Consider the following 17891-nt stretch of genomic DNA (forward strand, 5'->3'; position numbering starts at 1 on the left):
TTTTGAGAAAAATTTGTTACTTCACAGTGGGGGAGGGGGGAAACAAGAATTCCAGATCATTCTGTAATCCTTAGTATCAGTCTAGCCATAACAATTCTGACATGTTACAAACTTTCAGTAACTTTGCAAAATGATAACCTTACTTAAAACTGTAGCTTCATATGTCATTTAAATGTATTATGTTTTGCCTTACTATTTTATTGTTTGCAATCATTCTAAATCTCTTGACCTGCTTTGAGCTTGTCCAAGTGCTGGGACAGAGCAGCCTTCCTCATTCCATTCACATCATGTGACAGCCCCGCCTACTCTCTCTGTCTGTATTAATGTACAGGAGGTGGGGCTGAGGTCAAGTGTCCCTTTGTCACATGATTTGAATGGAATGAGGAAGGCTGTTCAGTGCTGGCACTTGGGATTCTCCAGACAAGCTCAAAGCCAGGTAAAGGCAGATTTAGAGTAAAATAACTATTGGAGCTACAATCATAGTGATTGCAAACACAATGTAGTACTAAGGGAACTGTTAAAAAAGCATTTAAAATGACACGTAAAGCTACTCTTCATTAAATGTCTAATGGAAATAGGTCATACAATACTAGCTATTTCTCCTGGATTGGATTGGCTGTTTTGATAGATTTTTCCTAGACCTGTCTTGTCTGCAGTGTTCAAAGATTTAACTAAACGGCACACTGAACTTCAGTCCAAAAAGGCTATTTCAGTGTAACTTATATGTTGCCAAGTATTTTACTGATCAACATGCGGTAGCACCCCATATCGCCAAAGAAAGCGTGTGACACGTGTGTTGAGCTGGTGTTTCCCTTCCTGAGCCAGCCCTGCACCCCTGTGTGTGTGAGTGGCCGCAGCGTGGCTGTGCACAGTTGCTGTCAAACTGCTTGGAAACATTCGGAGCAGTGTTGGAAGTAGTTTGGGTTTTTTATTTTTTTTTTCTTGTTGGCTATTGCAATTAAAAAATAAATCATTTTTTTAGTGGCATTAACATGAATGAAAAGTTGTATTCTAGAAATTCAAACGCAGATGCTTCATTTGGGTGTTGAGGTTAGAAAAGCATTTACCCCAAGTTTCAGTATCAATAGCTTTATAAACCAGTCCAGTTGTGTAACCAGTGTCCTCATCATCTCTACTGGGATCCATAGGTTACAAAACTGTATAACATGAACAGGTAATCAAATGGCACAATGCAATCTGAAAAGTATAGGAGTGTGTGTGATTAAAAGTCTATAGGACAGTGTATGATCAAATTGAATACATAAATATTATATAAAGTACACTGTCCAGTGTATATGGATAATGAATAAACTCTAAACTATTAACCCCACTCATACATCCAGGTACATTTCCATTAAGAAACTGCTAGCAATGTAGCTGCCATACCTAAACCAGTTAAACACACACATTTCTCCCAATAAACAAAAGGCAATTTTTTTAGTTTTTAGTCAGTGTTAGTTCATATAAGCAACAGCCAAGAAAAAGCACATTACTTCAACAGGAGTGCACACTTTAACACAGCTGCGTAAAACAATGGGTACAGACAGAAACTTTGGGTTCAATTTTAGCTTTGAATAGGTGAGAGAATATTTTTGGAAAATGGACACTGAAGTTGATAAAATGTTTTTTGTATATGTAATTCAAATATTAAACTTTTTTTTTCATTTACAGAGAATCTATCTAGAGACTAGCATGCACTGTTGGAGTTTCATAGCTAGATTCAATTATTTGTTTAACAGTGCTGGCGTTTAGATTCATTGAAAATACCTCAATTTCTTCGAATTGTGTGTGAATTGAGGAAACAAGTATTTTCGCACAGAAACGAGCCCATGTTGAAGAACATATTTCATCCCAGTAGCTGTTGGTTTTAGAAGGTTTTTTTGTAACGGGTGCTCATGAACTCTTAGAGTAAGAGGTTTCATGTTGAATGTGTGCCCTGAAATAACGTTTGAATTACCGTGGTATGTTATCAATTCCTGTATGGAATTGTTTTTGTAGCATTTCTGTTATTTGTTTTGTATTCTGTAGTAAAAAGGGGCTTTTTCATTTGAATTTGTATTTTCTGTCATTAAGTACCAGATACTTTACAGATAGACACTCAAAATATATCCCATGTTTTATTCATTCTTCAAGTGAGGACAGTAGCTTTCTTTAGCTAGATATACAGCACTGATTTAGATGACTAGTTATATGTTCAATATGTTACGTCCGTTTTAATTCTTTTTACCAGCATTGAAAGCTCCATGGAACACTATGTTTATGCCGAAGTCTCTGGGTGGTGGAGTCGGCTACAGCACAGTCCAAATGAGCTGCTGTATAGCACGCAAAGAAACCAAGTCCAGTATAAACGGTACATGTAATATCTTCTCATTTACTTCCGTGCTTAAAGGTCAGACTTAAATGGTTTGAAACATTTCATATTCTGAAGCAATCTGAACTGGATTCAGTTGGAAACAAATTGGATGTGAAAAAGACAGAAGTTTGTTAAAATTTCGAAACTGCTTAGAATGTTCCCTTCATCCTTTAATTGGCCCTGATGGTGCTGCCCTGCTCTAATTGGCCCTGGCGGTGCTGCCGGCTCTAATTGGCCCTGATGGTGCTGCTGGCTCTTTTAATTGGCCCTGATGGTGCTGCCCTGCTCTAATTGGCCCTGATGGTGCTGCCCTGCTCTAATTGGCCCTGATGGTGCTGCCCTGCTTTAATTGGCCCTGATGGTGCTGCCCTGCTCTAATTGGCCCTGATGGTGCTGCCCTGCTCTAATTGGCCCTGATGGTGCTGCCCTGCTCTAATTGGCCCTGATGGTGCTGCCCTGCTCTAATTGGCTCTGGTGGTGCTGCCGGCTCTTTCTATCTTGAAGGGAGAACTTCAGGAGATCTGTTTCTGAAGAGATAGCTTATAGAAGCAAACTATATTTGTAGCATTGCCATTTTAAATATAACAAGTTATCATACCACCTTTGAGTTTTTTCATAAGTATAATCACATCAAGATAATATTTAAATAGATTTTTATAGGTAGAAAGATAAAAAAGACAGTTTGGTTGAGGAACAAAGAGAAAGACACATCTTTCAGTGCAAAATGATCCGTTTCCAAGTAGCTTTAAACTTCATTTTCTTTTTTTCTTCTTTTATTTTACTGTCCCCTTACCTGTTTAAGGTGTTTGTAGTCATTCTGGGTGCTTCTCGTTGAGGGTTTTTTAGTTTTATAAATGTGTTGGTTTCAGGAGCTGCTCTTCCTGTCAGAATCTATGCCACTGAAGCACGATCAGCCAAAGTGTCTTTATAGAAGTAAGAACCAGCGCCATCTAGTGACCGGACACTTTAGAAAAAGTTTTCTTCAGTTTTGTTGGCAATACACAGCAGTGCGCCAGACAGTGCTTCGTAATACAGACACCTTGCTGATCCAGCCTCCAACTAGAAAAGCTTCTGAACTCCTAATCAAAGCAACACAGAATCACCAAACAATACGAAACACAGCCTGGGAAGGATTGCAAACAACGTGGAAGGGTAAGGGATCCGTAACAAATCACAAGATGGCATTTGACGTTACTCTGTTTTGGTCGGTAGACCACATTTAGACTTTGCACATCTATATTTGATTAGTTTAATTGCGTGCAACTTGGTTTCAGATTTAATGAGGTGTTTTCCTCTCCCCATGTGTTCCCTTCACGTGTTCCAATGCAAGCCGTGGACATCATTAGATGTGATCACCGTGTCCCTGCCTTTTAATATTTGCAGTATTACACAGAATCCTAGACGCTGGATGCATTTGAGTACAAATCTCTGCTTGTCTTATGACTGCCATGTTGTTAATGTCTAGTTTCAGCAAGGAGCAGTCCATACATTTGAAATGTGGGACATCAGGAATGATTTCCTGGGATTGCTGTGTTAGCACTGTGTACTTTAACCCAACCCCTGGGATCTGAGAACCACCTGATATCTTAAACAACGGGGCCTGACCGCGGCTGGCTTTGTTTTTAAGTCATTTTTATTTTTTAGTTTTATTTTAAGTTGTTTTGTAATGTTTTACTTGTTTTTTTGTTGTTGTTTTTATCCTGACGGATTTAATAAAATAAGCTAGCTTGAATATTTCCTACTTTTTAGATTTTGTGTACTTCAATTAACCAAATAGAAATGTTTCAAATGAACCTTAGATAATTTAGAAAGAAGCTCATCCTGTAGCTTTTTTGTTTATTTCTTATTGTTTTGAATTAAAGTTCTGCTTTTTGCAAATCCTGCTGCCTTCAGTAATGACACTGTTCAAGTGATGTGTTGAGGCTGATCATAAATACATGTTCTAAACGATCGCTTCAGTATGTGCACGGGCTTTTGTCTGGGGTGTCATCATAAACGTCTGTTCTTATACACAGGACTATTCAGTGAAGACATAAGAAAGGAAAAGCCCACTTAAAGAGTTTTTTAGCTTTATAACACTTGTTTTATTGTAATGGTAGAAGTAGACTTTCTCCTTTTCAATGTTTATTTTTAAGGGGCTCGAAAATTACTGTAATAAATCACCTTTTAGATTGTGTATTTAACTGGGGTTTAACATGATTTTAGATTTTCCTTAGCTTGTATGTCTCTGCCCCGGCTCTATTTGATCAGGTCAGAAGCAGAGGGTACATTGAAAATGATCACATTAAGTAGGAAAACGCCTGCAACCGGTGCACAATAGACATGTTTCAATAAAATAACTTCATAAAAATAAATGTTCCTCTGTAAGGTGATCTATTGCAGTTTTTGGGAGCCCCTGAAAAAAGACCATTTTAGCCTCCTCAGCTTTACAATGAGCATTCCATGAAACCAAAGGAATACCGGATAATCCTGGCAAAGGCGACGCTGTAATAGGATTAGTAAAGACTTGGGTGCTCACTTTTTCAGCCCAAGGGAACAATTCTCCACTACAGGTGAAAACTGACTCGGTCATTGAATCTGTCATGTCAGAGGGGATTGGTGAGTGACAGGCAGTAGTGTTTAATAAGACCATATTAAAACCTGGTGGATGGATTTCTTCCTCTTTTTATAGTCCCGTATGCGGGAAGCATATGCAGATGAAGAGGTGTACAGTTTTACAGTCTGGTGGTCATGATTACAAAGGTTGAACAGAAAAGTCAGAAACACTTAATGCGCAATTTGAAAATGTCTAAACTGCTTGGCGCTGTACAATATGCAACGTATTCCAGTAGCTGATTTAAGGTTTGTAGAATTGTATTTAAAGTGGACACTAGGGGAGCCGTGTTCTGAGTTTGGCACGAGCTCTTCTGGTAAGGTGTACATGCCAGATGTATTTCTTTCTGTTTCTATCTTTTGGTTTGTTGTCGGGTCCAGTGCTTCTGCAGTTACAGGTCTGTGCAGCTGAATCGGACGCAGTGTTTGTTTCAGACTGGTACTCTCTCTGTTTTCTATGGTACTTTTTTAAAAAAGAAAAAAAAAAACACCACAGCAATGGACAATAAATTGGACTTGAGGTTCAAGCAGTGGAGTTGTGTGTTTATTTCTCTTGGTCTTTATTCTTCTGTGATTTTAAATAGTTTCAGATGTCTGTTTTATTTTACTTTCCCTGTATCGTTTTATGATGCTTTCAGTCCTTTTACAAAAGTGTCTTTTTAAAAGTCAGTGTTTCTCTGTGTTGAGTTCAGGAGTTGTTCTCTAGTTCCAGTTGCCTGTCATAGTTGGCTCTTAGTGCACAGCTGTGTATTGCCAGAAAAACAAACTTGGCACTAGAGGGCGCTGTCTTCTATAGACACGTTGTCTGAACTAGCCTGTGTTGCACATACATCTAGCAGGCAACTAAAGCTATGGCCAACAGTTTTGCATCCCCCTATAGAATTAACAATTTGCTTCATAAAGTTGAATGAACTGCTGAATATGCTTTTGACCATAGTTGAACCAAGGAGCAGCTCCTGAACTGAGGTGAAAGCAACACAGACTTAAACAAAAAAAAAACACAAAAAAAGTCATTTAAAGTTTCAACCACAAAGAGCTATTGCAACACCATAAAATAGTAAGAATGTCTCTAACCGTCTCATATTATAAACAAAGTCCTTTGGTTACATAAACTTTTTAAACTCCTCTTTGAACCCTGCGGTTTGTGGTTCACGCCCAGCCCTTGCCTCTCCATTCAATTCCATGGGCTCAGATGCCAAGCCATAACACCCTGTCATTAAATACGACATGAGAACGTCCATGTACACTTTGAAATAGCCGGATATAAAGAGGACTATAAGTTCAAGTTGACTGATTCATTGAAAAAGTGCCTGACTGTTTAAGCAGAACAGCAGTTTACGGAACAGGTTTAAATATGTATTAAATGTAATGTTTGGAGCACTGTAATTGACGTACATACATTAACTTACCAAATCATTCTGTAGGACAGGGATAAAGGTTCATTTTGGTGGGCTGTATTCATGCCAGTGAATAACAACATGGTATTACAGTATATACTTGTAATATTTGTAATAAGCCCATTGTGTGATAAGTTAAGGTATACTGTTATATACAATGACTGCTGCTTCCTGATACCTAATCACTTCATTGTGTTGTTAAACCCTCTCCAATGATTGAGTGGCACGTGACCTGCCAGGGTGCATCAGTTTTTCTGTAGTGGTGCATTTGAAATACGTGCATATCCTGAATCAACATAATATGTCAAAAAATGTTTACTTTAAATTCTTTTTTGTTTTTAAATCGTGTTTTATAAGCTACACATTTCAATGAAAATGTTCATATCTCTGGCCTAATAGTAAGCGCTACAGGCGATCTTGTGAAAACAAAAATGTATATATTCTTTTTTAAATATATTTTACTTCCCCCTTCAATAGAAGCTGTTTTTGGGGCGCTGTAGGAATGTTGGCCAGCTCAAAGTCTGTAGTGAAATGGTAACACCCTGTGGTGAAAGGTTAAGTTTGGGCTCTAAAACCTGCTTTCTTTTGATGTCATCCTTGTGATTTTTGTGAGTGTTTGAAACTCTAGAGATATTCCACTTACTGTATGAACTCAAGTTGGACCCTGGTCATGCAAGGCTTCTCTTTTTGTTTTATACGAAGAAAATGTCTCGCTGTGTGTGTGTTTGTTTGTTTTTCCTGGATGACAATTGAACATGCGAGTAACAAGCAGTATACCACATTTACACAAAATAAGATCTATATTGAAGGAGATGCTTATGCACAACTATAGACCTATTTGCTTAAAATCCTTAGTCTTCATGTTTAATGTGTCTCAGTAACATCTATCCCCTGCCCCAGCTGTAAATTCAAAGTCAGCTACCTGTGTGATGAAAAAGGTGATGACAATGCCATATATCAACAGTATGTACAGAAGAGTGTAGTTTGATCAGAATAGATTAAGCCATTCTCTAGATATATGGAAAAATGTAAGTGTGATGTAAAGACAGATGGATGTACAAATATATCCTATATCCTCAATCATGCATAATAAACTATGCTAATAAATTAATACCAAAGTTTCATGAGTGGTTCTACAGATGTATACAAAAATGTATGTGTGACCTACAGATGGCTAAGTGTATGGACAGACGTTCCCATATACCCTGAGAATCTGCTATACTCAGTAACTTCAGCTAAATAACGTTAATGCCAAGCTTCATGGCAACTAGGTAAGTGGTTCTCATGATATTTTTAGCGTTTTGCATATAAGTGATAAAAAAAACCCACATGAAGTGGGGTGTGGCAGCTATCTGCCCATCTGTATGACACCCTGTCTTGTCTTGTCTATCTGTCTGCCCGTCGGTCTGCCACACTTGTATATCTGGAGAGCTGCTTATCTGGTTGTCATGAAACTGGAAGAGGGTGTTCTCCTAGCACAGTTATGAAAGGGTATGTGACCGGGTAGCGTCGGCAAGGAGACTCCGAGACCAGGAAGCTGCAGTGCACATGCATTTATATTCTACAAATACACAAAACAACACTACCAAAAACAGCCCACCGCAGCGTTCCTTCACCATCACAATTCTGAGCTAACACTTTCTATACACCTGTGGCTGGAGCTTAATCATTTATTCAGTTCATGGCTCCAGAGTCTGGGCAATGTGGAGGCTTCTGTCTGTAATTGTTACCATGTGTGCACACGGGCCACAGTGATATTCTTTATCATGTTACTGATAGCTCTATTATCTGTATAGTGTGGGTTCTGCTTTTATCATTTGTGTTCCTTATTTCATGAAAAAAATAAAGTATGGTGGTGGGGGGAGGTAAGTGAATCGTTTTAATTCCACGACAATGCTTCCATTGTGTAGTTCCAATAGCTATTGGAATTTTCGGTGCTTTCCTTTGATAAGTTTCAGCTTCCCTAACACTTAGTGCTGCACGGTTTCCACACAGACACATCTCCCCGGATACACATATGTCAAGCGAATAGTACTGGCTGTTAACCACAGGGGATTATTTTGATTGGATACTTCTTTTTTTTATCTGTTTTGGCATTAGAATGATATTTTCTGATGTCATACATTCTAAATGGATTGTACTCTCCCAAGCAAAGTAATACAGCACCATGGTAAAAGCACAGCAAAATGTAATAAAGCACAGATAAGTATGCTAAAGCATGACAAGGCTGGCATCCGGTAATGCAGTACTATTGCGTAGGTATGTCACACTGTACATGTTTCCATATATTCTGAAAAACGTCTATCTAATTGTGAAGAAGCTTGGTATTAACATTATTTAGCTTAAGTTATTGAGTATCACATTCTGAGGATATAGGGGATATCTGTCTGTCTTATACTGTAAAGCAATCCTTTTTAATATACTTCATCATAATGCTGGCACCTCTTTTGCTTATCCAGTGACATATAGGTCTTAAATACCATTTATTCAAAACTATTCATTTCCGTGGTCATAAATGTTTTCATCATACTGAGCGCTAACATTCGTATCCTCCCTATTCGCCTCCCCCACCCCCCTTTTCCAAATTTAGAATGTCTAATTATGTTCCCTCATCACAGCAGCGTCCCACACAGGTCAGGAGGACTGAGGGGTCAGTGGGCGTCCTCCGATCCCCAAGCCAGTCCCCTTTTACACCCAGGAGCTCCACAGCGGTTTGAGCTGCCGGCCGCTGGAGGACGAAGGCCAGCCCTGCAGGAGTCTGCTTTGAGTTCGCTAGGGAGTTACACAGCTTCAGCTGCCGTACTGACAAAATGTCTCTCCATCACCTCTATTTGTTTTTCCATATATTCAAAGATGTCATTTTACACTATCCACAGTATTCCCCATACTAACCTAAGTGTAATAAAGCACAGGGAAAACATGGTAAAGCATAGGTAAGCATTGTAAAGCACAGAGAGGTGTGGTAAAGCATGATTGAAACATGGCAAACTATGGTAAATCCATAGTATAACCATGGGAAAAGCATTGGGAAACTATCAAACGCCTTGGAAATTCTTGTGGAAAACTTTTATAAGGATGGGCATTACTGGTGTATAATTGTTTTACATCAATGTGTTTGATATGCGATCGCCTGTACGTCTCTATAATACAAACAAACCGCTAACGCTAACATGACTCGTCTTGTTTGTGGTTTAATCTTGTGATGACCCTTGTGTAGTTACTTGCTGACATTGCAGTCCAGCGGCTAAACCACGCTGCTTCAACACAAGCAAACCTAGATTGTTCTGATATCTGCTACCACAGCAGTGTTAAAGAAATCTCTGTTTGCAAGCCATGCTTTTAGCCTGTGTTGTACTTCCTGGGTCATTGCACATGGAGAGTGACAGGACCCTGCCCCTGATAGAAACACAGTCAACGTTTGTCCAGTATGCAGTGTGTGTAAAAAGTATACTGGGGTAATCATGTAATGTATATCATTAATTTCTCATTCTTAATCTAAGTGTACACACTCCCATCAAATGCATACAAAACAGAAACAGTGTGTTATGTTGCTAGAATGTAAGTGGACCGTGTATGTAGAGAAATGAGGGGAGGGCACTGAGTTACAGTACTTCATCGATAGGTGGGATTAGGGGGTCACTTGCCCGCCCACTTTTTACAACATCAATGTGTTCAAGGGACAAAGCTGCAGTATCAATTTAATAACTCATTCCTTTATTATTATTATTATTATTATTATTATTATTTAAACTGCATTTTCCTGTGATACTCATCAAGATTTAAGCCTTATCATATCGTAAATAAAAAGTGGCTTAACCTATACTTCAGATTTGTATTTTATTTCAGTCGCATGAAGAAACATTAATACTGGTGTAGGGTCAGAAAGTGGTACCAAAGTTGACCAATGTAACGTCAGAAAATGGTACACTGTCAGTGCTGTGATTGAACAAGTCAAACTGTAGTTCACCCACAAGATTGTATATGTTTACAATTGTAGAGAACCTAATTTCTTGCTAATCAGTTAGTCACATAAATTTGCTGAATTGTTGAAACAATTATAGTAAAAATAACTAAGTACCCCTTTCAGATGGGTGTTTCCTTGTTTTCTGAGCTAAAATCATTTGCACATGCCTGGTGTACCACTTTTTAACAGGTACCACAAAATAACACGATACTGGTCTCCCAAAGAAGTGATGTAAATCTGGGGTTCCAGACTGCAGGCTGCAAACTGTCCCAAGGTGGCTCTGAACAGGGTATAGCAACACATACACATATATGTGTGCATCAATGTAAAGGGTAGCTTTTTTATTAAATAAAGAACAAACAGATTACTGGGTTTTTCTTTTTACAGAGAATTTGTTTAACAATCCCCCCCAACCCCCCCCCCCCCCCCCCCCCTTATGCAATGGACTCAACCACAAATACGATGTGTCATTATTAGGAAGCCTATCAGAACCATCATCATCAGAAAATAAATCTTGTTACTTTGACTACATGCAGTTTAGTTAGTATTCGTTAGGGGTGATAAAGTAAAGTTTTGCTCAATTTCCTGATATTTCCTCTACACCCGTCCAGTGTGTAGAGGCCTTTACTCCCAAAGTGGTGTAATGATTGATTCAAAATACAGCAGTTTATATGTAGCTACTAATTAAATAGTGAGACACTGTTGATAAAGTAAAACAGTACTTGGCAGCAGCAGATGCTGATGGCTCTTCAAATTGGAAACAACAACTGAAAAATGTAGCGATCGCCAAAAATACGTTCACGTGTTTCAGTAGCTGTGAATTTGTTTGGCCACTACACCCCACATTATCCCAGCAGCTGGAGTAGCAGACTGGGGTCAGTGTGCTGAAGGTGGCAGGGCTCTGAGCTCTGTGTAAGAGGGGTTCACTTTCAATTCGAAGATGACACTCAAAACAGGACTTCTGGGATATGCCTGCTTGTCAGGTATTTACTGAGCATTTTATATCAAAGCTGTCGATATGCCCCTCGGTGGAGCGACGTCCTCCATGGAGGGGCCTATTGACAGCTTTGATATAAAATGCTCAGTAAATACCTGACAAGCAGGCATATCCCAGAAGTATTGTTTTGGCAGTCATCTTCTCTTTTAGGGAATTGTTTTGATTGATTTGTTTTTTTGGTACATGTTTGTGAATGTGATTGTATAGTTCTGTTAGAATTTCACGAGATGATATCAGGGATCTTTTTCCAGGGCCTCAAAATTTTATGAGGAAGAAATATATGGAATCTGATTTCCATGTCGATTACTTTATTAGTGCATAGTGTTGCTCTTTTACAATCTGTAATCAAAATAGGAATGGGTTCCCTGGTCAGTATTGATAGTGCAGCATGCATTTTATGGTCACAGTAAGAATATGCTTGTAATTTTATAAAAGGAGTCTTCAACCTAAATTCTCAAAGTGCCTACATGTTTTGTCAGATTTTGTACAATAGAAACAACATGGTGCACAATGCACTTGCACAATTATTAGAAAGAGTGCAAAGAAGAGCAACCAGAATTATCCCGGGTTTAAAAGACATGTCGTATGCAGACAGGCTAAAAGAATTGAATCTGTTCAGTCTTGAACATAGAAGACTATGCGGTGATCTGATTCAAGCATTCAAAATCCTAAAAGGTATAGACAATGTCGACCCAGGGGACTTTTTCAACCTGAAAAAAAGAAACAAGGACCAGGGGTCACAAATGGAGATTAGATAAAGGGGCATTCAAACAGAAAATAGGAAGCACTTTTTTTACACAGAGAATTGTGAGGGTCTGGAACCAACTCCCCAGTAATGTTGTTGAAGCTGACACCCTGGGATCATTCAAGAAGCTGCTTGATGAGATTCTGGGATCAATAAGCTACTAACAACCAAACGAGCAAGATGGGCTGAATGGCCTCCTCTCGTTTGTAAACTTTATGTTCTTAACATGGTGCTCCCAAAAAACCAACCAGATAAATAGCTTTGCAATAAAAAAAACTGCACTAATTACCAAAAAACTACCCATCCATACTACTACAAATACTGTTAAATGGAAGAGTTTGATATTTGTTCTTTTGAGGCACTTGCTTGCAAATTGAGATTGAACCAGTGCCTTGGATTATGTTTTTTTGCTTTTAAACCATGCACGATTTCAGTAATCTGAAATACTTCAACTGTGACACACTCACATCTGCAAACTGATTCAAAACTGGAACTGCCAGTCCCTGGCTGTGGTGCATATGTTCCGCTTAACTTTCTCGGAACTTGATATTTTTGTCTTCATGCTGCGTGTTTTCTTCTCCTTCCTCTTTCTGTCTATGCTTACCATCATTCTCGACAACAAGCAAAGTACAAGGTGGAGAAACAATACATTCAAAATAAAAACTAGGGCACAACCTCTAACACAACAATTTAAGGAAACTTTTTTAGAAGAGCAAGTAAAAGGACAAAAGCACTTGCTGATACAAACCCCACAAAGTCGTGTTCAATGGGGAAAAACAAGAGAAACCAAATTAAAAAACGGAACGCAAAATATCCACTAAACATGTTTATCTGTGAGTTTTAATATAATCCACCCTTTTGTTTTACCATTACTAACATCCCGTATGATGGTTTGGTGAGCAATATTGCACATAATGCACGGGTGTTGTCCAAGCACAAAGCAGAGCTCCCCTCATACATTATTTCAGCAGTTTCTGAATAAAACAACTATAGAAATAAAAAAAAACATTTTATTCTACTTTTTTTTTATTATTATTATTTATTCAAGAACATTGATGTCTACAGCATTTCAACATTGAAGTTTTACAGTAGCCAAAAATACAATGATTTGTATTTTACAGCTTTCAAATATCACAATAAAAACATTCTCACTTACGATTATAGTTCTTCTTTTTTATAGTACATAGATTGGCTGTTTCTTTTTATTTTTTCCCAGTTCTGTTTGTTTTATTTTACACATTTAGACATTTATAATAACTGTTCACTTGTGCAGTTCACAATCAATGTAAAAAACAGAAAGATTAGAGAGACAAGAGAGAAGACAGGACAGAACAGAGGAAAATTAGTCACAGGAAGTCACAGTTGAGTCAGTTGGGATTTAGACTATAAAAGACTATTACATTAAGAAATAAAGGGGTGCCACACAGTAAAGATTTGTCAGTGGAGCCACGTGAAGTACATTTTATTTTATCCAATTGCAAGTGCCGCATAACATCTCTCATCCAGTGTGCATGGGTGGGTGGGGCAGCCTGCCTCCAAATTAATAAGATCAATCTCCTAGCCAGCAGTATAGCAAAAGCAATAGAATCAGACTGTTTGGGCAATGCTATATTATTGGGTTGGATGCCAAGGACAGCAGTTAAAGGATTGAGATCAAGGGGTCTTTGTAGGACATGTGTGAGTGTCTGAAAAACAGAGGTCCAAAAGTTAATCAGCTTGGGACAAAACCAAAACATATGAATTCGAGAAGCTGAGGCCTGACTACACCTGTCACATGTCGGATCAATCATGGGATACATTTTTGAAAGTTTGGTTTTGGATAGGTGAAGGCGATGTAGCACTTAAAAGAATACATAAGGACCTTTTTATTTTATTGTGTTACATGTTCCCATGTTTTCCTACAACTGTTTACGTAAGGTGTGTGTATTGTTTTCAATTTTGTTTACATTTTGACCACTTTTTTAAACTTTTAAATTACATTCCCTGCCTCAAGATGGCTTCACATGTAACCACATGGACCTCTAAGAACTATTTTTCCCATCATCCTCCTGCTCACTGGTAAATCAATCTCAGTTACATATGTGAGCAGGAGGTTATAATTGATGGCAAGAAGCATTCAAGTTGAGACTCCAGGGCTTTGTCTAAGATTTTTGCATCCACATTTAAAAGGGAGATAGGACGATAAGAGGCTCAGTCAGGGGGGGGGGTATTTTTCTTCAAAATCAGGGGTATAGATGCTTGATAGAAAGTTGGGGGAGAGACAGAGTTAAGAGTCAGGAAATACAGATTTCAGTAAAGGGAAAAGTTGGGGGCAGAATTTCTTCTAGTATTCTGTAGTAAACCCATCGGGACCCGGAGCTTCAGAACATTGCATTGACCTAATTGCCTAAGTGAGTTCCTCAAGTGAGAGAGGCTCCTCCGGACATGCCTTAGAGTGAGAGTGAACTGATGGAATATCCAGGTTTTCAAAAAATGCATCTATTATAGAGGGATTTCCGGTTGATTCAGAGGAATAAAGAGTAGAGTAGAAATGTTTTAACTCATTGTTAATCTCCTGCTGGTCAATCGTTGTGGAACCTGAATGAGTGTGAATCTGTGTAATCAATCGAGACGCAGCTGAATGAGTGTGAATCTGTGTAATCAATCGAGACGCAGCTGAATGAGTGTGAATCTGTGTAATCAATCGAGACGCAGCTGAATGAGTGTGAATCTGTGTAATCAATCGAGACGCAGCTGAATGAGTGTGAATCTGTGTAATCAATCGAGACGCAGCTGAATGAGTGTGAATCTGTGTAATCAATCGAGACGCAGCTGAATGAGTGTGAATCTGTGTAATCAATCGAGACGCAGCTGAATGCCGAAGCTGATGAGCTGGAGCTCTACCAGCCTTGTCTCCATGTTCATAGGTCCTATGCCGAGATAATCTGACCCTGGATGTAACCCTTTAGTGCTTCCCTTAGAGTGGAATGGGACACATCGGGAGTGCTGTTAGTGTCTAAAAAAAACCTGATCTCGGAATTCATGAACTTAACAAAGTCCTGATTAGAAAGCAAAGCGTTGTTAAAACGCCCGGGACGAGGCATGTCTTAGTTGGGAAAAGCAAGTTCAAGTACTAGAGGAGCATGATCAGATATTACTACACTATCATAAGTACTGTCGAGGTGGGAAAAAGAAAGCGCCACGGGTCAACAACCTTAAATGTATCTAGGAAAGAGTGGATGGATGGCTAGGGCCGACTTGGAAAGGATATCGGGTTTATTGGAAGAACGGTCTAAAGTTGGGTGTAGGACACAGTTAAATTCCCCACCCAAAATTAAATGATGGGAATTTAAATTGGGTAAGGATGAAAGGAAATGATTAATAAACTGACTGTCATCCCAGTTAGGGGCATAAACATCAGCAAGGATGACTGGTACATTGTGAAGCTTGCCAGTGACTATAACATACCAGCATTGGGGGTCTGATTGCACCTGAGAAGATATAAAGGGGACAGTTTTGTGTACTAGAATTGCAGCGCCTCTGGACTTGGTGTGATAATTGGAATGAAATCACTGCCCCACCCAAACCCTAAGCAAGCGAGAGTGATCTAGTGTAAATGTGACAGAATCTTACTGTGCTTTACTGGATGATTGAGTCATTCCAGCTAGTATTGTTAAGAGTACTGTCACGGTATTCTTATTAGGTGCCATTGTAGCTTTGGAGAGGACATGAGTAATAATCTATACTATAAAGATAATTCTGTTTTAATACCGGATTATATAACCAAACGAACCCTGTGTGACTCAAACATACGATAGAGAAAAGAGACAGAAATAGAAAGAGGCAAGCGACAGACCCACCCTACCCTAGCATTTCCCCAAACGAAATGCTGACAAACCTGCAAAAGCTTTAGATAAAGCATGTAGTGCATCACACAGGGCACTAGTTCAGAGTATATGCCACTATTCCTATAGCTCCAAAAGCATCAATAATATAAGTAAACCTTAAATGTAAAACAGTGACAATACTAAGTAGTAGTGATAACAATAATAATGACAACAACATTACTGCTACCAATCATGCAAAATTACCTACATGGTAACAGTATCCTGGGAGACAGTCAGCATGGTTTTAGGAAAGTGAGATTGTGTCTAACTAACTTGCTTGATTTTTTTGAGGATGCAACATCGACAATGGATAATTGCAAAGCATACAACATGGTTTATTTAGATTTCCAAAAAGCTGATTAGAGGAGAAACCTCAAAATGGAGCGAGGTAACCAGTGGTGTACCACAGGGATCAGTATTAGGTCCTCTGCTATTCCTATTCTGGTATAGTAAGCAAACTTGTTAAATTTACAGATGACACAAAAATAGAGGAGTAGTAAACACTGTTGCAGCAGCAAAGGTCATTCAAAATTATCTAGACAGCATTCAGAACTGGACAGACACATGGCAAATGACATTTAATAGAGAAAAGTATAAAGTATTGCATGCAGGCAATAAAAATGTGCATTATAAATATCATATGGGAGATACTGAAATTGAAGAAGGAATCTATGAAAAAGACCTAGGAGTTTATGTTGACTCAGAAATGTCTTCATCTAGACAATGTGGGGAAACTATAAAAAAGCCTTACAAGATGCTCGGATATATTGTGTTGAATTTAAATCAAGGGAAGTAATGTTAAAACTTTACAATGCATTAGTAAGACCTCACCTAGAATATTGTGTTCCGTTCTGGTCACCTCGTTACAAAAAGGATATTGCTGCTCTAGAAAGAGTGCAAAGAAGAGCAACCAGAATTATCCCGGGTTTAAAAGGCATGTCGTATGCAGACAGGCTAAAAGAATTGAATCTATTCAGTCTTGAACAAAGAAGACTACGCGGTGATCTGATTCAAGCATTCAAAATCCTAAAAGGTATTGAAAATGTCAACCCAGGGGACTTTTTCGACCTGAAAAAACAAACAAACAAACAAACAAACAAATAGAGATTAGATAAAGGGGCATTCAGAACAGAAAATAGGAGGCACTTTTTTACACAGAGAATTGTGAGGGTCTGGAACCAACTCCCCAGTAATGTTGTTGAAGCTGACACTCTGGGATCCTTCAAGAAGCTGCTTGATGAGATTCTGGGATCAATTAACAACCAAACAAGCAAGATGGGCTGAATGGCCTCCTCTCGTTTGTAAACTTTCTTATGTTCTTATGTTCCTAATAGATAGCACCACCATTTTCATACTTAAGTAAGAAAACTAAATAAACTATATATATATATATATATATATATACACACACACACGTACATAATATACATACAAATACACATATATGCATATGCACACATATAATAGTATTATATTTATAATAAAAACATTATAGTATTTAAGTATGGTATAAGGTTGGTTATGATATTTCCCTTCCCTGCACGCAAACCCACCTACAATATACATGCACGTGTATTAATCCATAAATATACTTTCATTAATTGATTAAAGAAAAGAATAAATGGGGGGATTATTACTTTATAAATTGGGACAACAACCATAACATTATATTAATGCCCGCACCCCTCTCAATAAAATAAGTAAATACAGAAATAAAAAAAATTAAAAAATACTTAGCGTGCTTGTGTTGATGACTTAATGCTACACTTTCACTCGTTTTGTTGCCCTTTCTGTAGTGTAAGTCAATGCATTTCTTCTGCGTGGTGCAGATTATAAAATAAAATCACAAATGTTCCCCTTCTTTTCTTTCCTCTCCTACTTTTTTTTTTATCTGACAACAGATGAAAAACTGAGGAACAATAAATATAGAAATGTTGTCTGTTTGATTCACTATTGTACGTCTCCACTAGCTGCATT

The 17891-nt window shown here is 38.4% G+C and overlaps 1 protein-coding gene across 3 annotated transcripts in view; it reads left to right on the plus strand.

The window, feature by feature from the left end:
* Nucleotides 1-5472, plus strand: part of LOC117428991 (phosphatidylinositol 3-kinase regulatory subunit gamma-like) — a 55320-nt gene extending 49848 nt beyond the window's left edge. For all 3 annotated transcript variants that reach the window (XM_059014004.1, XM_059014005.1, XM_059014006.1), the window contains one exon: nucleotides 1-5472. This exon is cut by the window's left edge and continues 3755 nt beyond it. The gene's annotated coding sequence lies outside the window, so the exon portion shown is untranslated.
* Nucleotides 5473-17891: the final 12419 nt, after the last annotated feature.

Source organism: Acipenser ruthenus, chromosome 47 (genome assembly GCF_902713425.1).
Source record: "Acipenser ruthenus chromosome 47, fAciRut3.2 maternal haplotype, whole genome shotgun sequence".
Taxonomy (NCBI): Eukaryota; Metazoa; Chordata; class Actinopteri; order Acipenseriformes; family Acipenseridae; genus Acipenser; species Acipenser ruthenus.